This window comes from Lissotriton helveticus, chromosome 2_1 (genome assembly GCF_964261635.1).
Source record: "Lissotriton helveticus chromosome 2_1, aLisHel1.1, whole genome shotgun sequence".
NCBI classification, from domain to species: Eukaryota; Metazoa; Chordata; class Amphibia; order Caudata; family Salamandridae; genus Lissotriton; species Lissotriton helveticus.
In genome coordinates this window covers 369,968,049-369,991,767 of record NC_136059.1, presented here as the reverse complement: position 1 = coordinate 369,991,767, position 23,719 = coordinate 369,968,049, and positions in this window count along the sequence as shown.

Below are 23,719 nucleotides of genomic sequence, written 5' to 3'. Positions count from 1 at the left end.
CCTGAGAGCCAATCTTTGTACTCTTAGGGGGGTGGGAGCGCACCAGACACGCCCCAACGTAATTACCTCTTGCATGATGGTTCACGTAGTTCATAATTTCTCGCTCAATTCAATTCAAAGTGTTCATAGCCAGTGCTGTATTATTAGTTTCAATTCGTATCCCTAGACACGTGTTTTATGATTCCTCAATCGTCAGTAGGGAAAAAAAGCAAAGTTCATAGATTGCAGGGCGTGCTGCCTCATCTCTCAGGACCAGTTCCACTCACAGCATGAAGGCGTAGGCTGCCGAGCTCGTCAGCTCGGCGGCTTGTGAGAGCCAATCTTTGTACTCTTAGGGGGGTGGGAGCGCACCAGACACGCCCCAACGTAATTACCTCTTGCATGATGGTTCACGTAGTTCATAATTTCTCGCTCAATTCAATTCAAAGTGTTCATAGCCAGTGCTGTATTATTAGTTTCAATTCGTATCCCTACACACGTGTTTCATGATTCCTCAATCGTCAGTAGGAAAAAAAGCAAAGTTCATAGGTTGCAGGGCGTGCTGCCTCATCTCTCAGGACCAGTTCCACTCACAGCATGAAGGCGCAGGCTCCCGAGCTCGTCAGCTCGGCGGCTCGTGAGAGCCAATCTTTGTACTCTTAGGGGGGTGGGAGCGCACCAGACACGCCCCAACGTAATTACCTCTTGCATGATGGTTCACGTAGTTCATAATTTCTCGCTCAATTCAATTCAAAGAGTTCATAGCCAGTGCCGTATTATTAGTTTCAATTTGTATCCCTAAACACGTGTTTCATGATTCCTCAATCGTCAGTAGGGAAAAAAGCAAAGTTCATAGGTTGCAGGGCGTGCTGCCTCATCTCTCAGGACCAGTTCCACTCACAGCATGAAGGCGCAGGCTCCCGAGCTCGTCAGCTCGGCGGCTCGTGAGAGCCAATCTTTGTACTCTTAGGGGGGTGGGAGCGCACCAGACACGCCCCAACGTAATTACCTCTTGCATGATGGTTCACGTAGTTCATAATTTCTCGCTCAATTCAATTCAAAGTGTTCATAGCCAGTGCTGTATTATTAGTTTCAATTCGTATCCCTAGACACGTGTTTCATGATTCCTTAATCGTCAGTAGGGAAAAAAGCAAAGTTCATAGGTTGCAGGGCGTGCTGCCTCATCTCTCAGGACCAGTTCCACTCACAGCATGAAGGCGCAGGCTCCCGAGCTCGTCAGCTCGGCGGCTCATGAGAGCCAATCTTTGTACTCTTAGGGGGGTGGGAGCGTACCAGACACGCCCCAACGTAATTACCTCTTGCATGATCGTTCACGTAGTTCATAATTTCTCGCTCAATTCAATTCAAAGAGTTCATAGCCAGTGCTGTATTATTAGTTTCAATTCGTATCCCTAGACACGTGTTTCATGATTCCTCAATCGTCAGTAGGGAAAAAAGCAAAGTTCATAGGTTGCAGGGCGTGCTGCCTCATCTCTCAGGACCAGTTCCACTCACAGCATGAAGGCGCAGGCTCCCGAGCTCGTCAGCTCGGCGGCTCGTGAGAGCCAATCTTTGTACTGTTAGGGGGGGTGGGAGCGCACCAGACACGCCCCAAAGTAATTACCTCTTGCATGATGGTTCAAGTAGTTCATAATTTCTCGCTCAATTCAATTCAAAGTGTTCATAGCCAGTGCTGTATTATTAGTTTCAATTCGTATCCCTAGACACGTGTTTCATGATTCCTCAATCGTCAGTAGTGAAAAAAGCAAAGTTCATAGGTTGCAGGGCGTGCTGTCTCATCTCTCAGGACCAGTTCCACTCACAGCATAAATGCGCAGGCTCCCGAGCTCGTCAGCTCGGCGGCTCGTGAGAGCCAATCTTTGTACTCTTAGGGGGGTGGGAGCACACCAGACACGCCCCAACGTAATTACCTCTTGCATGATGGTTCACGTAGTTCATAATTTCTCGCTCAATTCAATTCAAAGTGTTCATAGCCAGTGCTGTATTATTAGTTTCAATTCGTATCCCTAGACACGTGTTTCATGATTCCTTAATCGTCAGTAGGGAAAAAAGCAAAGTTCATAGGTTGCAGGGCGTGCTGCCTCATCTCTCAGGACCAGTTCCACTCACAGCATGAAGGCGCAGGCTCCCGAGCTCGTCAGCTCGGCGGCTCGTGAGAGCCAATCTTTGTACTCTTAGGGGGGGTGGGAGCGTACCAGACACGCCCCAACGTAATTACCTCTTGCATGATGGTTCACGTAGTTCATAATTTCTCGCTCAATTCAATTCAAAGTGTTCATAGCCAGTGCTGTATTATTAGTTTCAATTCATATCCCTAGACACGTGTTTCATGATTCCTCAATCGTCAGTAGGGAAAAAAGCAAAGTTCATAGGTTGCAGGGCGTGCTGTCTCATCTCTCAGGACCAGTTCCACTCACAGCATAAATGCGCAGGCTCCCGAGCTCGTCAGCTCGGCGGCTCGTGAGAGCCAATCTTTGTACTCTTAGGGGGGTGGGAGCGCACCAGACACGCCCCAACGTAATTACCTCTTGCATGATGGTTCACGTAGTTCATAATTTCTCGCTCAATTCAATTCAAAGTGTTCATAGCCAGTGCTGTATTATTAGTTTCAATTCGTATCCCTAGACACGTGTTTCATGATTCCTCAATTGTCAGTAGGGAAAAAAGCAAAGTTCATAGGTTGCAGGGCGTTCTGCCTCTTCTCTCAGGACCAGTTCCACTCACAGCATGAAGGCGCAGGCTCCCGAACTCGTCAGCTCGGCGGCTCGTGAGAGCCAATCTTTGTACTCTTAGGGGGTGGGAGCGCACCAGACACGCCCCAACGTAATTACCTCTTGCATGATGGTTCACGTAGTTCATAATTTCTCGCTCAATTAAATTCAAAGTGTTCATAGCCAGTGCTGTATTATTAGTTTCAATTCGTATCCCTAGACACGTGTTTCATGATTCCTCAATCGTCAGTAGGGAAAAAAGCAAAGTTCATAGGTTGCAGGGCGTGCTGCCTCATCTCTCAGGACCAGTTCCACTCACAGCATGAAGGCGCAGGCTCCCGAGCTCGTCCGCTCGGCGGCTCGAGAGAGCCAATCTTTGTACTCTTAGGGGGGTGGGAGCACACCAGACACGCCCCAACGTAATTACCTCTTGCATGATGGTTCACGTAGTTCATAATTTCTCGCTCAATTCAATTCAAAGTGTTCATAGCCAGTGCTGTATTATTAGTTTCAATTTGTATCCCTAAACACGTGTTTCATGATTCCTCAATCGTCAGTAGGGAAAAAAGAAAAGTTCATAGGTTGCAGGGCGTGCTGCCTCATTTCTCAGGACCAGTTCCACTCACAGCATGAAGGCGCAGGCTCCCGAGCTCGTCAGCTCGGCGGCTCGTGAGAGCCAATCTTTGTACTCTTAGGGGGGTGGGAGCGCACCAGACACGCCCCAACGTAATTACCTCTTGCATGATGGTTCACGTAGTTCATAATTTCTCGCTCAATTCAATTCAAAGTGTTCATAGCCAGTGCTGTATTATTAGTTTCAATTCGTATCCCTAGACACGTGTTTTATGATTCCTCAATCGTCAGTAGGGAAAAAAAGCAAAGTTCATAGATTGCAGGGCGTGCTGCCTCATCTCTCAGGACCAGTTCCACTCACAGCATGAAGGCGTAGGCTGCCGAGCTCGTCAGCTCGGCGGCTTGTGAGAGCCAATCTTTGTACTCTTAGGGGGGTGGGAGCGCACCAGACACGCCCCAACGTAATTACCTCTTGCATGATGGTTCACGTAGTTCATAATTTCTCGCTCAATTCAATTCAAAGTGTTCATAGCCAGTGCTGTATTATTAGTTTCAATTCGTATCCCTAGACACGTGTTTCATGATTCCTTAATCGTCAGTAGGGAAAAAAGCAAAGTTCATAGGTTGCAGGGCGTGCTGCCTCATCTCTCAGGACCAGTTCCACTCACAGCATGAAGGCGCAGGCTCCCGAGCTCGTCAGCTCGGCGGCTCGTGAGAGCCAATCTTTGTACTCTTAGGGGGGGTGGGAGCGTACCAGACACGCCCCAACGTAATTACCTCTTGCATGATGGTTCACGTAGTTCATAATTTCTCGCTCAATTCAATTCAAAGTGTTCATAGCCAGTGCTGTATTATTAGTTTCAATTCATATCCCTAGACACGTGTTTCATGATTCCTCAATCGTCAGTAGGGAAAAAAGCAAAGTTCATAGGTTGCAGGGCGTGCTGTCTCATCTCTCAGGACCAGTTCCACTCACAGCATAAATGCGCAGGCTCCCGAGCTCGTCAGCTCGGCGGCTCGTGAGAGCCAATCTTTGTACTCTTAGGGGGGTGGGAGCGCACCAGACACGCCCCAACGTAATTACCTCTTGCATGATGGTTCACGTAGTTCATAATTTCTCGCTCAATTCAATTCAAAGTGTTCATAGCCAGTGCTGTATTATTAGTTTCAATTCGTATCCCTAGACACGTGTTTCATGATTCCTCAATTGTCAGTAGGGAAAAAAGCAAAGTTCATAGGTTGCAGGGCGTTCTGCCTCTTCTCTCAGGACCAGTTCCACTCACAGCATGAAGGCGCAGGCTCCCGAACTCGTCAGCTCGGCGGCTCGTGAGAGCCAATCTTTGTACTCTTAGGGGGTGGGAGCGCACCAGACACGCCCCAACGTAATTACCTCTTGCATGATGGTTCACGTAGTTCATAATTTCTCGCTCAATTCAATTCAAAGTGTTCATAGCCAGTGCTGTATTATTAGTTTCAATTCGTATCCCTAGACACGTGTTTCATGATTCCTCAATCGTCAGTAGGGAAAAAAGCAAAGTTCATAGGTTGCAGGGCGTGCTGCCTCATCTCTCAGGACCAGTTCCACTCACAGCATGAAGGCGCAGGCTCCCGAGCTCGTCCGCTCGGCGGCTCGAGAGAGCCAATCTTTGTACTCTTAGGGGGGTGGGAGCACACCAGACACGCCCCAACGTAATTACCTCTTGCATGATGGTTCACGTAGTTCATAATTTCTCGCTCAATTCAATTCAAAGTGTTCATAGCCAGTGCTGTATTATTAGTTTCAATTTGTATCCCTAAACACGTGTTTCATGATTCCTCAATCGTCAGTAGGGAAAAAAGAAAAGTTCATAGGTTGCAGGGCGTGCTGCCTCATTTCTCAGGACCAGTTCCACTCACAGCATGAAGGCGCAGGCTCCCGAGCTCGTCAGCTCGGCGGCTCGTGAGAGCCAATCTTTGTACTCTTAGGGGGGTGGGAGCGCACCAGACACGCCCCAACGTAATTACCTCTTGCATGATGGTTCACGTAGTTCATAATTTCTCGCTCAATTCAATTCAAAGTGTTCATAGCCAGTGCTGTATTATTAGTTTCAATTCGTATCCCTAGACACGTGTTTTATGATTCCTCAATCGTCAGTAGGGAAAAAAAGCAAAGTTCATAGATTGCAGGGCGTGCTGCCTCATCTCTCAGGACCAGTTCCACTCACAGCATGAAGGCGTAGGCTGCCGAGCTCGTCAGCTCGGCGGCTTGTGAGAGCCAATCTTTGTACTCTTAGGGGGGTGGGAGCGCACCAGACACGCCCCAACGTAATTACCTCTTGCATGATGGTTCACGTAGTTCATAATTTCTCGCTCAATTCAATTCAAAGTGTTCATAGCCAGTGCTGTATTATTAGTTTCAATTCGTATCCCTACACACGTGTTTCATGATTCCTCAATCGTCAGTAGGAAAAAAAGCAAAGTTCATAGGTTGCAGGGCGTGCTGCCTCATCTCTCAGGACCAGTTCCACTCACAGCATGAAGGCGCAGGCTCCCGAGCTCGTCAGCTCGGCGGCTCGTGAGAGCCAATCTTTGTACTCTTAGGGGGGTGGGAGCGCACCAGACACGCCCCAACGTAATTACCTCTTGCATGATGGTTCACGTAGTTCATAATTTCTCGCTCAATTCAATTCAAAGAGTTCATAGCCAGTGCCGTATTATTAGTTTCAATTCGTATCCCTAGACACGTGTTTCATGATTCCTCAATCGTCAGTAGGGGAAAAAAGCAAAGTTCATAGGTTGCAGGGCGTGCTGTCTCATCTCTCAGGACCAGTTCCACTCACAGCATAAATGCGCAGGCTCCCGAGCTCGTCAGCTCGGCGGCTCGTGAGAGCCAATCTTTGTACTCTTAGGGGGGTGGGAGCACACCAGACACGCCCCAACGTAATTACCTCTTGCATGATGGTTCACGTAGTTCATAATTTCTCGCTCAATTCAATTCAAAGTGTTCATAGCCAGTGCTGTATTATTAGTTTCAATTTGTATCCCTAAACACGTGTTTCATGATTCCTCAATCGTCAGTAGGGAAAAAAGAAAAGTTCATAGGTTGCAGGGCGTGCTGCCTCATTTCTCAGGACCAGTTCCACTCACAGCATGAAGGCGCAGGCTGCCGAGCTCGTCAGCTCGGCGGCTCGTGAGAGCCAATCTTTGTACTCTTAGGGGGGTGGGAGCGCACCAGACACGCCCCAACGTAATTACCTCTTGCATGATGGTTCACGTAGTTCATAATTTCTCGCTCAATTCAATTCAAAGTGTTCATAGCCAGTGCTGTATTATTAGTTTCAATTTGTATCCCTAAACACGTGTTTCATGATTCCTCAATCGTCAGTAGGGAAAAAAGCAAAGTTCATAGGTTGCAGGGCGTGCTGCCTCATCTCTCAGGACCAGTTCCACTCACAGCATGAAGGCGCAGGCTCCCGAGCTCGTCAGCTCGGCGGCTCGTGAGAGCCAATCTTTGTACTCTTAGGGGGGTGGGAGCGCACCAGACACGCCCCAACGTAATTACCTCTTGCATGATGGTTCACGTAGTTCATAATTTCTCGCTCAATTCAATTCAAAGTGTTCATAACCATTGCTGTATTATTAGTTTCAATTCGTATCCCTAGACACGTGTTTTATGATTCCTCAATTGTCAGTAGGGAAAAAAAGCAAAGTTCATAGATTGCAGGGCGTGCTGCCTCATCTCTCAGGACCAGTTCCACTCACAGCATGAAGGCGTAGGCTGCCGAGCTCGTCAGCTCGGTGGCTTGTGAGAGCCAATCTTTGTACTCTTAGGGGGGTGGGAGCGCACCAGACACGCCCCAACGTAATTACCTCTTGCATGATGGTTCACGTAGTTCATAATTTCTCGCTCAATTCAATTCAAAGTGTTCATAGCCAGTGCTGTATTATTAGTTTCAATTCGTATCCCTAGACACGTGTTTCATGATTCCTTAATCGTCAGTAGGGAAAAAAGCAAAGTTCATAGGTTGCAGGGCGTGCTGCCTCATCTCTCAGGACCAGTTCCACTCACAGCATGAAGGCGCAGGCTCCCGAGCTCGTCAGCTCGGCGGCTCATGAGAGCCAATCTTTGTATTCTTAGGGGGGTGGGAGCGCACCAGACACGCCCCAACATAATTACCTCTTGCATGATGGTTCACGTAGTTCATAATTTCTCGCTCAATTCAATTCAAAGAGTTCATAGCCAGTGCTGTATTATTAGTTTCAATTCGTATCCCTAGACACGTGTTTTATGATTCCTCAATCGTCAGTAGGGAAAAAAAGCAAAGTTCATAGATTGCAGGGCGTGCTGCCTCATCTCTCAGGACCAGTTCCACTCACAGCATGAAGGCGTAGGCTGCCGAGCTCGTCAGCTCGGCGGCTTGTGAGAGCCAATCTTTGTACTCTTAGGGGGGTGGGAGCGCACCAGACACGCCCCAACGTAATTACCTCTTGCATGATGGTTCACGTAGTTCATAATTTCTCACTCAATTCAATTCAAAGTGTTCATAGCCAGTGCTGTATTATTAGTTTCAATTCGTATCCCTACACACGTGTTTCATGATTCCTCAATCGTCAGTAGGAAAAAAAGCAAAGTTCATAGGTTGCAGGGCGTGCTGCCTCATCTCTCAGGACCAGTTCCACTCACAGCATGAAGGCGCAGGCTCCCGAGCACGTCAGCTCGGCGGCTCGTGAGAGCCAATCTTTGTACTCTTAGGGGGGTGGGAGCGCACCAGACACGCCCCAACGTAATTACCTCTTGCATGATGGTTCACGTAGTTCATAATTTCTCGCTGAATTCAATTCAAAGTGTTCATAGCCAGTGCTGTATTATTAGTTTCAATTTGTATCCCTAAACACGTGTTTCATGATTCCTCAATCGTCAGTAGGGAAAAAAGCAAAGTTCATAGGTTGCAGGGCGTGCTGCCTCATCTCTCAGGACCAGGTACACTCACAGCATGAAGGCGCAGGCTCCCGAGCTCGTCAGCTCGGCGGCTCGTGAGAGCCAATCTTTGTACTCTTAGGGGGGTGGGAGCGCACCAGACACGCCCCAACGTAATTACCTCTTGCATGATGGTTCACGTAGTTCATAATTTCTCGCTCAATTCAATTCAAAGAGTTCATAACCATTGCTGTATTATTAGTTTCAATTCGTATCCCTAGACACGTGTTTTATGATTCCTCAATTGTCAGTAGGGAAAAAAAGCAAAGTTCATAGATTGCAGGGCGTGCTGCCTCATCTCTCAGGACCAGTTCCACTCACAGCATGAAGGCGTAGGCTGCCGAGCTCGTCAGCTCGGCGGCTTGTGAGAGCCAATCTTTGTACTCTTAGGGGGGTGGGAGCGCACCAGACACGCCCCAACGTAATTACCTCTTGCATGATGGTTCACGTAGTTCATAATTTCTCGCTCAATTCAATTCAAAGTGTTCATAGCCAGTGCTGTATTATTAGTTTCAATTCGTATCCCTACACACGTGTTTCATGATTCCTCAATCGTCAGTAGGAAAAAAAGCAAAGTTCATAGGTTGCAGGGCGTGCTGCCTCATCTCTCAGGACCAGTTCCACTCACAGCATGAAGGCGCAGGCTCCCGAGCTCGTCAGCTCGGCGGCTCGTGAGAGCCAATCTTTGTACTCTTAGGGGGGTGGGAGCGCACCAGACACGCCCCAACGTAATTACCTCTTGCATGATGGTTCACGTAGTTCATAATTTCTCGCTCAATTCAATTCAAAGAGTTCATAGCCAGTGCTGTATTATTAGTTTCAATTCGTATCCCTAGACACGTGTTTCATGATTCCTCAATCGTCAGTAGGGAAAAAAGCAAAGTTCATAGGTTGCAGGGCGTGCTGTCTCATCTCTCAGGACCAGTTCCACTCACAGCATAAATGCGCAGGCTCCCGAGCTCGTCAGCTCGGCGGCTCGTGAGAGCCAATCTTTGTACTCTTAGTGGGGTGGGAGCACACCAGACACGCCCCAACGTAATTACCTCTTGCATGATGGTTCACGTAGTTCATAATTTTTCGCTCAATTCAATTCAAAGTGTTCATAGCCAGTGCTGTATTATTAGTTTCAATTCGTATCCCTAAACACGTGTTTCATGATTCCTCAATCGTCAGTAGGGAAAAAAGAAAAGTTCATAGGTTGCAGGGCGTGCTGCCTCCTCTCTCAGGACCAGTTCCACTCACAGCATGAAGGCGCAGGCTCCCGAGCTCGTCAGCTCGGCCGCTCGTGAGAGCCAATCTTTGTACTCTTAGGGGGGTGGGAGCGCACCCGACACGCCCCAACGTAATTACCTCTTGCATGATGGTTCACGTAGTTCATAATTTCTCGCTCAATTCAATTCAAAGTGTTCATAGCCAGTGCTGTATTATTAGTTTCAATTCGTATCCCTAAACACGTGTTTCATGATTCCTCAATCGTCAGTAGGGAAAAAAGAAAAGTTCATAGGTTGCAGGGCGTGCTGCCTCATCTCTCAGGACCAGTTCCACTCACAGCATGAAGGCGCAGGCTCCCGAGCTCGTCCGCTCGGCGGCTCGTGAGAGCCAATCTTTGTACTCTTAGGGGGGTGGGAGCACACCAGACACGCCCCAACGTAATTAACTCTTGCATGATGGTTCACGTAGTTCATAATTTCTCGCTCAATTCAATTCAAAGTGTCCATAGCCAGTGCTGTATTATTAGTTTCAATTCGTATCCATAGACACGTGTTTCATGATTCCTTAATCGTCAGTAGGGAAAAAAGCAAAGTTCATAGGTTGCAGGGCGTGCTGCCTCATCTCTCAGGACCAGTTCCACTCACAGCATGAAGGCGCAGGCTCCCGAGCTCGTCAGCTCGGCGGCTCGTGAGAGCCAATCTTTGTACTCTTAGGGGGGGTGGGAGCGCACCAGACATGCCCCAACGTAATTACCTCTTGCATGATGGTTCACGTAGTTCATAATTTCTCGCTCAATTCAATTCAAAGTGTTCGTAGCCAGTGCTGTATTATTAGTTTCAATTCGTATCCCTAGACACGTGTTTCATGATTCCTCAATCGTCAGTAGGGAAAAAAGCAAAGTTCATAGGTTGCAGGGCGTGCTGCCTCATCTCTCAGGACCAGTTCCACTCACAGCATGAAGGCGCAGGCTCCCGAGCTCGTCAGCTCGGCGGCTCGTGAGAGCCAATCTTTGTACTCTTAGGGGGGTGGGAGCGCACCAGACACGCCCCAACGTAATTACCTCTTGCATGATGGTTCACGTAGTTCATAATTTCTCGCTCAATTCAATTCAAAGTGTTCATAACCATTGCTGTATTATTAGTTTCAATTCGTATCCCTAGACACGTGTTTTATGATTCCTCAATTGTCAGTAGGGAAAAAAAGCAAAGTTCATAGATTGCAGGGCGTGCTGCCTCATCTCTCAGGACCAGTTCCACTCACAGCATGAAGGCGTAGGCTGCCGAGCTCGTCAGCTCGGCGGCTTGTGAGAGCCAATCTTTGTACTCTTAGGGGGGTGGGAGCGCACCAGACACGCCCCAACGTAATTACCTCTTGCATGATGGTTCACGTAGTTCATAATTTCTCGCTCAATTCAATTCAAAGTGTTCATAGCCAGTGCTGTATTATTAGTTTCAATTCGTATCCCTAGACACGTGTTTCATGATTCCTTAATCGTCAGTAGGGAAAAAAGCAAAGTTCATAGGTTGCAGGGCGTGCTGCCTCATCTCTCAGGACCAGTTCCACTCACAGCATGAAGGCGCAGGCTCCCGAGCTCGTCAGCTCGGCGGCTCATGAGAGCCAATCTTTGTACTCTTAGGGGGGTGGGAGCGCACCAGACACGCCCCAACATAATTACCTCTTGCATGATGGTTCACGTAGTTCATAATTTCTCGCTCAATTCAATTCAAAGAGTTCATAGCCAGTGCTGTATTATTAGTTTCAATTCGTATCCCTAGACACGTGTTTTATGATTCCTCAATCGTCAGTAGGGAAAAAAAGCAAAGTTCATAGATTGCAGGGCGTGCTGCCTCATCTCTCAGGACCAGTTCCACTCACAGCATGAAGGCGTAGGCTGCCGAGCTCGTCAGCTCGGCGGCTTGTGAGAGCCAATCTTTGTACTCTTAGGGGGGTGGGAGCGCACCAGACACGCCCCAACGTAATTACCTCTTGCATGATGGTTCACGTAGTTCATAATTTCTCGCTCAATTCAATTCAAAGTGTTCATAGCCAGTGCTGTATTATTAGTTTCAATTCGTATCCCTACACACGTGTTTCATGATTCCTCAATCGTCAGTAGGAAAAAAAGCAAAGTTCATAGGTTGCAGGGCGTGCTGCCTCATCTCTCAGGACCAGTTCCACTCACAGCATGAAGGCGCAGGCTCCCGAGCTCGTCAGCTCGGCGGCTCGTGAGAGCCAATCTTTGTACTCTTAGGGGGGTGGGAGCGCACCAGACACGCCCCAACGTAATTACCTCTTGCATGATGGTTCACGTAGTTCATAATTTCTCGCTCAATTCAATTCAAAGTGTTCATAGCCAGTGCTGTATTATTAGTTTCAATTTGTATCCCTAAACACGTGTTTCATGATTCCTCAATCGTCAGTAGGGAAAAAAGCAAAGTTCATAGGTTGCAGGGCGTGCTGCCTCATCTCTCAGAACCAGTTCCACTCACAGCATGAAGGCGCAGGCTCCCGAGCTCGTCAGCTCGGCGGCTCGTGAGAGCCAATCTTTGTACTCTTAGGGGGGTGGGAGCGCACCAGACACGCCCCAACGTAATTACCTCTTGCATGATGGTTCACGTAGTTCATAATTTCTCGCTCAATTCATTTCAAAGAGTTCATAACCATTGCTGTATTATTAGTTTCAATTCGTATCCCTAGACACGTGTTTTATGATTCCTCAATTGTCAGTAGGGAAAAAAAGCAAAGTTCATAGATTGCAGGGCGTGCTGCCTCATCTCTCAGGACCAGTTCCACTCACAGCATGAAGGCGTAGGCTGCCGAGCTCGTCAGCTCGGCGGCTTGTGAGAGCCAATCTTTGTACTCTTAGGGGGGTGGGAGCGCACCAGACACGCCCCAACGTAATTACCTCTTGCATGATGGTTCACGTAGTTCATAATTTCTCGCTCAATTCAATTCAAAGTGTTCATAGCCAGTGCTGTATTATTAGTTTCAATTCGTATCCCTACACACGTGTTTCATGATTCCTCAATCGTCAGTAGGAAAAAAAGCAAAGTTCATAGGTTGCAGGGCGTGCTGCCTCATCTCTCAGGACCAGTTCCACTCACAGCATGAAGGCGCAGGCTCCCGAGCTCGTCAGCTCGGCGGCTCGTGAGAGCCAATCTTTGTACTCTTAGTGGGGTGGGAGCACACCAGACACGCCCCAACGTAATTACCTCTTGCATGATGGTTCACGTAGTTCATAATTTTTCGCTCAATTCAATTCAAAGTGTTCATAGCCAGTGCTGTATTATTAGTTTCAATTCGTATCCCTAAACACGTGTTTCATGATTCCTCAATCGTCAGTAGGGAAAAAAGCAAAGTTCATAGGTTGCAGGGCGTGCTGCCTCATCTCTCAGGACCAGTTCCACTCACAGCATGAAGGCGCAGGCTCCCGAGCTCGTCCGCTCGGCGGCTCGAGAGAGCCAATCTTTGTACTCTTAGGGGGGTGGGAGCACACCAGACACGCCCCAACGTAATTACCTCTTGCATGATGGTTCACGTAGTTCATAATTTCTCGCTCAATTCAATTCAAAGTGTTCATAGCCAGTGCTGTATTATTAGTTTCAATTTGTATCCCTAAACACGTGTTTCATGATTCCTCAATCGTCAGTAGGGAAAAAAGAAAAGTTCATAGGTTGCAGGGCGTGCTGCCTCATTTCTCAGGACCAGTTCCACTCACAGCATGAAGGCGCAGGCTCCCGAGCTCGTCAGCTCGGCGGCTCGTGAGAGCCAATCTTTGTACTCTTAGGGGGGTGGGAGCGCACCAGACACGCCCCAACGTAATTACCTCTTGCATGATGGTTCACGTAGTTCATAATTTCTCGCTCAATTCAATTCAAAGTGTTCATAGCCAGTGCTGTATTATTAGTTTCAATTCGTATCCCTAGACACGTGTTTTATGATTCCTCAATCGTCAGTAGGGAAAAAAAGCAAAGTTCATAGATTGCAGGGCGTGCTGCCTCATCTCTCAGGACCAGTTCCACTCACAGCATGAAGGCGTAGGCTGCCGAGCTCGTCAGCTCGGCGGCTTGTGAGAGCCAATCTTTGTACTCTTAGGGGGGTGGGAGCGCACCAGACACGCCCCAACGTAATTACCTCTTGCATGATGGTTCACGTAGTTCATAATTTCTCGCTCAATTCAATTCAAAGTGTTCATAGCCAGTGCTGTATTATTAGTTTCAATTCGTATCCCTAGACACGTGTTTCATGATTCCTTAATCGTCAGTAGGGAAAAAAGCAAAGTTCATAGGTTGCAGGGCGTGCTGCCTCATCTCTCAGGACCAGTTCCACTCACAGCATGAAGGCGCAGGCTCCCGAGCTCGTCAGCTCGGCGGCTCGTGAGAGCCAATCTTTGTACTCTTAGGGGGGGTGGGAGCGTACCAGACACGCCCCAACGTAATTACCTCTTGCATGATGGTTCACGTAGTTCATAATTTCTCGCTCAATTCAATTCAAAGTGTTCATAGCCAGTGCTGTATTATTAGTTTCAATTCATATCCCTAGACACGTGTTTCATGATTCCTCAATCGTCAGTAGGGAAAAAAGCAAAGTTCATAGGTTGCAGGGCGTGCTGTCTCATCTCTCAGGACCAGTTCCACTCACAGCATAAATGCGCAGGCTCCCGAGCTCGTCAGCTCGGCGGCTCGTGAGAGCCAATCTTTGTACTCTTAGGGGGGTGGGAGCGCACCAGACACGCCCCAACGTAATTACCTCTTGCATGATGGTTCACGTAGTTCATAATTTCTCGCTCAATTCAATTCAAAGTGTTCATAGCCAGTGCTGTATTATTAGTTTCAATTCGTATCCCTAGACACGTGTTTCATGATTCCTCAATTGTCAGTAGGGAAAAAAGCAAAGTTCATAGGTTGCAGGGCGTTCTGCCTCTTCTCTCAGGACCAGTTCCACTCACAGCATGAAGGCGCAGGCTCCCGAACTCGTCAGCTCGGCGGCTCGTGAGAGCCAATCTTTGTACTCTTAGGGGGTGGGAGCGCACCAGACACGCCCCAACGTAATTACCTCTTGCATGATGGTTCACGTAGTTCATAATTTCTCGCTCAATTCAATTCAAAGTGTTCATAGCCAGTGCTGTATTATTAGTTTCAATTCGTATCCCTAGACACGTGTTTCATGATTCCTCAATCGTCAGTAGGGAAAAAAGCAAAGTTCATAGGTTGCAGGGCGTGCTGCCTCATCTCTCAGGACCAGTTCCACTCACAGCATGAAGGCGCAGGCTCCCGAGCTCGTCCGCTCGGCGGCTCGAGAGAGCCAATCTTTGTACTCTTAGGGGGGTGGGAGCACACCAGACACGCCCCAACGTAATTACCTCTTGCATGATGGTTCACGTAGTTCATAATTTCTCGCTCAATTCAATTCAAAGTGTTCATAGCCAGTGCTGTATTATTAGTTTCAATTTGTATCCCTAAACACGTGTTTCATGATTCCTCAATCGTCAGTAGGGAAAAAAGAAAAGTTCATAGGTTGCAGGGCGTGCTGCCTCATTTCTCAGGACCAGTTCCACTCACAGCATGAAGGCGCAGGCTCCCGAGCTCGTCAGCTCGGCGGCTCGTGAGAGCCAATCTTTGTACTCTTAGGGGGGTGGGAGCGCACCAGACACGCCCCAACGTAATTACCTCTTGCATGATGGTTCACGTAGTTCATAATTTCTCGCTCAATTCAATTCAAAGTGTTCATAGCCAGTGCTGTATTATTAGTTTCAATTCGTATCCCTAGACACGTGTTTTATGATTCCTCAATCGTCAGTAGGGAAAAAAAGCAAAGTTCATAGATTGCAGGGCGTGCTGCCTCATCTCTCAGGACCAGTTCCACTCACAGCATGAAGGCGTAGGCTGCCGAGCTCGTCAGCTCGGCGGCTTGTGAGAGCCAATCTTTGTACTCTTAGGGGGGTGGGAGCGCACCAGACACGCCCCAACGTAATTACCTCTTGCATGATGGTTCACGTAGTTCATAATTTCTCGCTCAATTCAATTCAAAGTGTTCATAGCCAGTGCTGTATTATTAGTTTCAATTCGTATCCCTACACACGTGTTTCATGATTCCTCAATCGTCAGTAGGAAAAAAAGCAAAGTTCATAGGTTGCAGGGCGTGCTGCCTCATCTCTCAGGACCAGTTCCACTCACAGCATGAAGGCGCAGGCTCCCGAGCTCGTCAGCTCGGCGGCTCGTGAGAGCCAATCTTTGTACTCTTAGGGGGGTGGGAGCGCACCAGACACGCCCCAACGTAATTACCTCTTGCATGATGGTTCACGTAGTTCATAATTTCTCGCTCAATTCAATTCAAAGAGTTCATAGCCAGTGCCGTATTATTAGTTTCAATTCGTATCCCTAGACACGTGTTTCATGATTCCTCAATCGTCAGTAGGGGAAAAAAGCAAAGTTCATAGGTTGCAGGGCGTGCTGTCTCATCTCTCAGGACCAGTTCCACTCACAGCATAAATGCGCAGGCTCCCGAGCTCGTCAGCTCGGCGGCTCGTGAGAGCCAATCTTTGTACTCTTAGGGGGGTGGGAGCACACCAGACACGCCCCAACGTAATTACCTCTTGCATGATGGTTCACGTAGTTCATAATTTCTCGCTCAATTCAATTCAAAGTGTTCATAGCCAGTGCTGTATTATTAGTTTCAATTTGTATCCCTAAACACGTGTTTCATGATTCCTCAATCGTCAGTAGGGAAAAAAGAAAAGTTCATAGGTTGCAGGGCGTGCTGCCTCATTTCTCAGGACCAGTTCCACTCACAGCATGAAGGCGCAGGCTGCCGAGCTCGTCAGCTCGGCGGCTCGTGAGAGCCAATCTTTGTACTCTTAGGGGGGTGGGAGCGCACCAGACACGCCCCAACGTAATTACCTCTTGCATGATGGTTCACGTAGTTCATAATTTCTCGCTCAATTCAATTCAAAGTGTTCATAGCCAGTGCTGTATTATTAGTTTCAATTTGTATCCCTAAACACGTGTTTCATGATTCCTCAATCGTCAGTAGGGAAAAAAGCAAAGTTCATAGGTTGCAGGGCGTGCTGCCTCATCTCTCAGGACCAGTTCCACTCACAGCATGAAGGCGCAGGCTCCCGAGCTCGTCAGCTCGGCGGCTCGTGAGAGCCAATCTTTGTACTCTTAGGGGGGTGGGAGCGCACCAGACACGCCCCAACGTAATTACCTCTTGCATGATGGTTCACGTAGTTCATAATTTCTCGCTCAATTCAATTCAAAGTGTTCATAACCATTGCTGTATTATTAGTTTCAATTCGTATCCCTAGACACGTGTTTTATGATTCCTCAATTGTCAGTAGGGAAAAAAAGCAAAGTTCATAGATTGCAGGGCGTGCTGCCTCATCTCTCAGGACCAGTTCCACTCACAGCATGAAGGCGTAGGCTGCCGAGCTCGTCAGCTCGGTGGCTTGTGAGAGCCAATCTTTGTACTCTTAGGGGGGTGGGAGCGCACCAGACACGCCCCAACGTAATTACCTCTTGCATGATGGTTCACGTAGTTCATAATTTCTCGCTCAATTCAATTCAAAGTGTTCATAGCCAGTGCTGTATTATTAGTTTCAATTCGTATCCCTAGACACGTGTTTCATGATTCCTTAATCGTCAGTAGGGAAAAAAGCAAAGTTCATAGGTTGCAGGGCGTGCTGCCTCATCTCTCAGGACCAGTTCCACTCACAGCATGAAGGCGCAGGCTCCCGAGCTCGTCAGCTCGGCGGCTCATGAGAGCCAATCTTTGTATTCTTAGGGGGGTGGGAGCGCACCAGACACGCCCCAACATAATTACCTCTTGCATGATGGTTCACGTAGTTCATAATTTCTCGCTCAATTCAATTCAAAGAGTTCATAGCCAGTGCTGTATTATTAGTTTCAATTCGTATCCCTAGACACGTGTTTTATGATTCCTCAATCGTCAGTAGGGAAAAAAAGCAAAGTTCATAGATTGCAGGGCGTGCTGCCTCATCTCTCAGGACCAGTTCCACTCACAGCATGAAGGCGTAGGCTGCCGAGCTCGTCAGCTCGGCGGCTTGTGAGAGCCAATCTTTGTACTCTTAGGGGGGTGGGAGCGCACCAGACACGCCCCAACGTAATTACCTCTTGCATGATGGTTCACGTAGTTCATAATTTCTCACTCAATTCAATTCAAAGTGTTCATAGCCAGTGCTGTATTATTAGTTTCAATTCGTATCCCTACACACGTGTTTCATGATTCCTCAATCGTCAGTAGGAAAAAAAGCAAAGTTCATAGGTTGCAGGGCGTGCTGCCTCATCTCTCAGGACCAGTTCCACTCACAGCATGAAGGCGCAGGCTCCCGAGCACGTCAGCTCGGCGGCTCGTGAGAGCCAATCTTTGTACTCTTAGGGGGGTGGGAGCGCACCAGACACGCCCCAACGTAATTACCTCTTGCATGATGGTTCACGTAGTTCATAATTTCTCGCTGAATTCAATTCAAAGTGTTCATAGCCAGTGCTGTATTATTAGTTTCAATTTGTATCCCTAAACACGTGTTTCATGATTCCTCAATCGTCAGTAGGGAAAAAAGCAAAGTTCATAGGTTGCAGGGCGTGCTGCCTCATCTCTCAGGACCAGGTACACTCACAGCATGAAGGCGCAGGCTCCCGAGCTCGTCAGCTCGGCGGCTCGTGAGAGCCAATCTTTGTACTCTTAGGGGGGTGGGAGCGCACCAGACACGCCCCAACGTAATTACCTCTTGCATGATGGTTCACGTAGTTCATAATTTCTCGCTCAATTCAATTCAAAGAGTTCATAACCATTGCTGTATTATTAGTTTCAATTCGTATCCCTAGACACGTGTTTTATGATTCCTCAATTGTCAGTAGGGAAAAAAAGCAAAGTTCATAGATTGCAGGGCGTGCTGCCTCATCTCTCAGGACCAGTTCCACTCACAGCATGAAGGCGTAGGCTGCCGAGCTCGTCAGCTCGGCGGCTTGTGAGAGCCAATCTTTGTACTCTTAGGGGGGTGGGAGCGCACCAGACACGCCCCAACGTAATTACCTCTTGCATGATGGTTCACGTAGTTCATAATTTCTCGCTCAATTCAATTCAAAGTGTTCATAGCCAGTGCTGTATTATTAGTTTCAATTCGTATCCCTACACACGTGTTTCATGATTCCTCAATCGTCAGTAGGAAAAAAAGCAAAGTTCATAGGTTGCAGGGCGTGCTGCCTCATCTCTCAGGACCAGTTCCACTCACAGCATGAAGGCGCAGGCTCCCGAGCTCGTCAGCTCGGCGGCTCGTGAGAGCCAATCTTTGTACTCTTAGGGGGGTGGGAGCGCACCAGACACGCCCCAACGTAATTACCTCTTGCATGATGGTTCACGTAGTTCATAATTTCTCGCTCAATTCAATTCAAAGAGTTCATAGCCAGTGCTGTATTATTAGTTTCAATTCGTATCCCTAGACACGTGTTTCATGATTCCTCAATCGTCAGTAGGGAAAAAAGCAAAGTTCATAGGTTGCAGGGCGTGCTGTCTCATCTCTCAGGACCAGTTCCACTCACAGCATAAATGCGCAGGCTCCCGAGCTCGTCAGCTCGGCGGCTCGTGAGAGCCAATCTTTGTACTCTTAGTGGGGTGGGAGCACACCAGACACGCCCCAACGTAATTACCTCTTGCATGATGGTTCACGTAGTTCATAATTTTTCGCTCAATTCAATTCAAAGTGTTCATAGCCAGTGCTGTATTATTAGTTTCAATTCGTATCCCTAAACACGTGTTTCATGATTCCTCAATCGTCAGTAGGGAAAAAAGAAAAGTTCATAGGTTGCAGGGCGTGCTGCCTCCTCTCTCAGGACCAGTTCCACTCACAGCATGAAGGCGCAGGCTCCCGAGCTCGTCAGCTCGGCCGCTCGTGAGAGCCAATCTTTGTACTCTTAGGGGGGTGGGAGCGCACCCGACACGCCCCAACGTAATTACCTCTTGCATGATGGTTCACGTAGTTCATAATTTCTCGCTCAATTCAATTCAAAGTGTTCATAGCCAGTGCTGTATTATTAGTTTCAATTCGTATCCCTAAACACGTGTTTCATGATTCCTCAATCGTCAGTAGGGAAAAAAGAAAAGTTCATAGGTTGCAGGGCGTGCTGCCTCATCTCTCAGGACCAGTTCCACTCACAGCATGAAGGCGCAGGCTCCCGAGCTCGTCCGCTCGGCGGCTCGTGAGAGCCAATCTTTGTACTCTTAGGGGGGTGGGAGCACACCAGACACGCCCCAACGTAATTAACTCTTGCATGATGGTTCACGTAGTTCATAATTTCTCGCTCAATTCAATTCAAAGTGTCCATAGCCAGTGCTGTATTATTAGTTTCAATTCGTATCCATAGACACGTGTTTCATGATTCCTTAATCGTCAGTAGGGAAAAAAGCAAAGTTCATAGGTTGCAGGGCGTGCTGCCTCATCTCTCAGGACCAGTTCCACTCACAGCATGAAGGCGCAGGCTCCCGAGCTCGTCAGCTCGGCGGCTCGTGAGAGCCAATCTTTGTACTCTTAGGGGGGGTGGGAGCGCACCAGACATGCCCCAACGTAATTACCTCTTGCATGATGGTTCACGTAGTTCATAATTTCTCGCTCAATTCAATTCAAAGTGTTCGTAGCCAGTGCTGTATTATTAGTTTCAATTCGTATCCCTAGACACGTGTTTCATGATTCCTCAATCGTCAGTAGGGAAAAAAGCAAAGTTCATAGGTTGCAGGGCGTGCTGCCTCATCTCTCAGGACCAGTTCCACTCACAGCATGAAGGCGCAGGCTCCCGAGCTCGTCAGCTCGGCGGCTCGTGAGAGCCAATCTTTGTACTCTTAGGGGGGTGGGAGCGCACCAGACACGCCCCAACGTAATTACCTCTTGCATGATGGTTCACGTAGTTCATAATTTCTCGCTCAATTCAATTCAAAGTGTTCATAACCATTGCTGTATTATTAGTTTCAATTCGTATCCCTAGACACGTGTTTTATGATTCCTCAATTGTCAGTAGGGAAAAAAAGCAAAGTTCATAGATTGCAGGGCGTGCTGCCTCATCTCTCAGGACCAGTTCCACTCACAGCATGAAGGCGTAGGCTGCCGAGCTCGTCAGCTCGGCGGCTTGTGAGAGCCAATCTTTGTACTCTTAGGGGGGTGGGAGCGCACCAGACACGCCCCAACGTAATTACCTCTTGCATGATGGTTCACGTAGTTCATAATTTCTCGCTCAATTCAATTCAAAGTGTTCATAGCCAGTGCTGTATTATTAGTTTCAATTCGTATCCCTAGACACGTGTTTCATGATTCCTTAATCGTCAGTAGGGAAAAAAGCAAAGTTCATAGGTTGCAGGGCGTGCTGCCTCATCTCTCAGGACCAGTTCCACTCACAGCATGAAGGCGCAGGCTCCCGAGCTCGTCAGCTCGGCGGCTCATGAGAGCCAATCTTTGTACTCTTAGGGGGGTGGGAGCGCACCAGACACGCCCCAACATAATTACCTCTTGCATGATGGTTCACGTAGTTCATAATTTCTCGCTCAATTCAATTCAAAGAGTTCATAGCCAGTGCTGTATTATTAGTTTCAATTCGTATCCCTAGACACGTGTTTTATGATTCCTCAATCGTCAGTAGGGAAAAAAAGCAAAGTTCATAGATTGCAGGGCGTGCTGCCTCATCTCTCAGGACCAGTTCCACTCACAGCATGAAGGCGTAGGCTGCCGAGCTCGTCAGCTCGGCGGCTTGTGAGAGCCAATCTTTGTACTCTTAGGGGGGTGGGAGCGCACCAGACACGCCCCAACGTAATTACCTCTTGCATGATGGTTCACGTAGTTCATAATTTCTCGCTCAATTCAATTCAAAGTGTTCATAGCCAGTGCTGTATTATTAGTTTCAATTCGTATCCCTACACACGTGTTTCATGATTCCTCAATCGTCAGTAGGAAAAAAAGCAAAGTTCATAGGTTGCAGGGCGTGCTGCCTCATCTCTCAGGACCAGTTCCACTCACAGCATGAAGGCGCAGGCTCCCGAGCTCGTCAGCTCGGCGGCTCGTGAGAGCCAATCTTTGTACTCTTAGGGGGGTGGGAGCGCACCAGACACGCCCCAACGTAATTACCTCTTGCATGATGGTTCACGTAGTTCATAATTTCTCGCTCAATTCAATTCAAAGTGTTCATAGCCAGTGCTGTATTATTAGTTTCAATTTGTATCCCTAAACACGTGTTTCATGATTCCTCAATCGTCAGTAGGGAAAAAAGCAAAGTTCATAGGTTGCAGGGCGTGCTGCCTCATCTCTCAGAACCAGTTCCACTCACAGCATGAAGGCGCAGGCTCCCGAGCTCGTCAGCTCGGCGGCTCGTGAGAGCCAATCTTTGTACTCTTAGGGGGGTGGGAGCGCACCAGACACGCCCCAACGTAATTACCTCTTGCATGATGGTTCACGTAGTTCATAATTTCTCGCTCAATTCATTTCAAAGAGTTCATAACCATTGCTGTATTATTAGTTTCAATTCGTATCCCTAGACACGTGTTTTATGATTCCTCAATTGTCAGTAGGGAAAAAAAGCAAAGTTCATAGATTGCAGGGCGTGCTGCCTCATCTCTCAGGACCAGTTCCACTCACAGCATGAAGGCGTAGGCTGCCGAGCTCGTCAGCTCGGCGGCTTGTGAGAGCCAATCTTTGTACTCTTAGGGGGGTGGGAGCGCACCAGACACGCCCCAACGTAATTACCTCTTGCATGATGGTTCACGTAGTTCATAATTTCTCGCTCAATTCAATTCAAAGTGTTCATAGCCAGTGCTGTATTATTAGTTTCAATTCGTATCCCTACACACGTGTTTCATGATTCCTCAATCGTCAGTAGGAAAAAAAGCAAAGTTCATAGGTTGCAGGGCGTGCTGCCTCATCTCTCAGGACCAGTTCCACTCACAGCATGAAGGCGCAGGCTCCCGAGCTCGTCAGCTCGGCGGCTCGTGAGAGCCAATCTTTGTACTCTTAGTGGGGTGGGAGCACACCAGACACGCCCCAACGTAATTACCTCTTGCATGATGGTTCACGTAGTTCATAATTTTTCGCTCAATTCAATTCAAAGTGTTCATAGCCAGTGCTGTATTATTAGTTTCAATTCGTATCCCTAAACACGTGTTTCATGATTCCTCAATCGTCAGTAGGGAAAAAAGAAAAGTTCATAGGTTGCAGGGCGTGCTGCCTCCTCTCTCAGGACCAGTTCCACTCACAGCATGAGGGCGCAGGCTCCCGAGCTCGTCAGCTCGGCCGCTCGTGAGAGCCAATCTTTGTACTCTTAGGGGGGTGGGAGCGCACCCGACACGCCCCAACGTAATTACCTCTTGCATGATGGTTCACGTAGTTCATAATTTCTCGCTCAATTCAATTCAAAGTGTTCATAGCCAGTGCTGTATTATTAGTTTCAATTCGTATCCCTAAACACGTGTTTCATGATTCCTCAATCGTCAGTAGGGAAAAAAGAAAAGTTCATAGGTTGCAGGGCGTGCTGCCTCATCTCTCAGGACCAGTTCCACTCACAGCATGAAGGCGCAGGCTCCCGAGCTCGTCCGCTCGGCGGCTCGTGAGAGCCAATCTTTGTACTCTTAGGGGGGTGGGAGCACACCAGACACGCCCCAACGTAATTAACTCTTGCATGATGGTTCACGTAGTTCATAATTTCTCGCTCAATTCAATTCAAAGTGTCCATAGCCAGTGCTGTATTATTAGTTTCAATTCGTATCCATAGACACGTGTTTCATGATTCCTTAATCGTCAGTAGGGAAAAAAGCAAAGTTCATAGGTTGCAGGGCGTGCTGCCTCATCTCTCAGGACCAGTTCCACTCACAGCATGAAGGCGCAGGCTCCCGAGCTCGTCAGCTCGGCGGCTCGTGAGAGCCAATCTTTGTACTCTTAGGGGGGGTGGGAGCGCACCAGACACGCCCCAACGTAATTACCTCTTGCATGATGGTTCACGTAGTTCATAATTTCTCGCTCAATTCAATTCAAAGTGTTCGTAGCCAGTGCTGTATTATTAGTTTCAATTAGTATCCCTAGACACGTGTTTCATGATTCCTCAATCGTCAGTAGGGAAAAAAGCAAAGTTCATAGGTTGCAGGGCGTGCTGCCTCATCTCTCAGGACCAGTTCCACTCACAGCATGAAGGCGCAGGCTCCCGAGCTCGTCCGCTCGGCGGCTCGTGAGAGCCAATCTTTGTACTCTTAGGGGGGTGGGAGCACACCAGACACGCCCCAA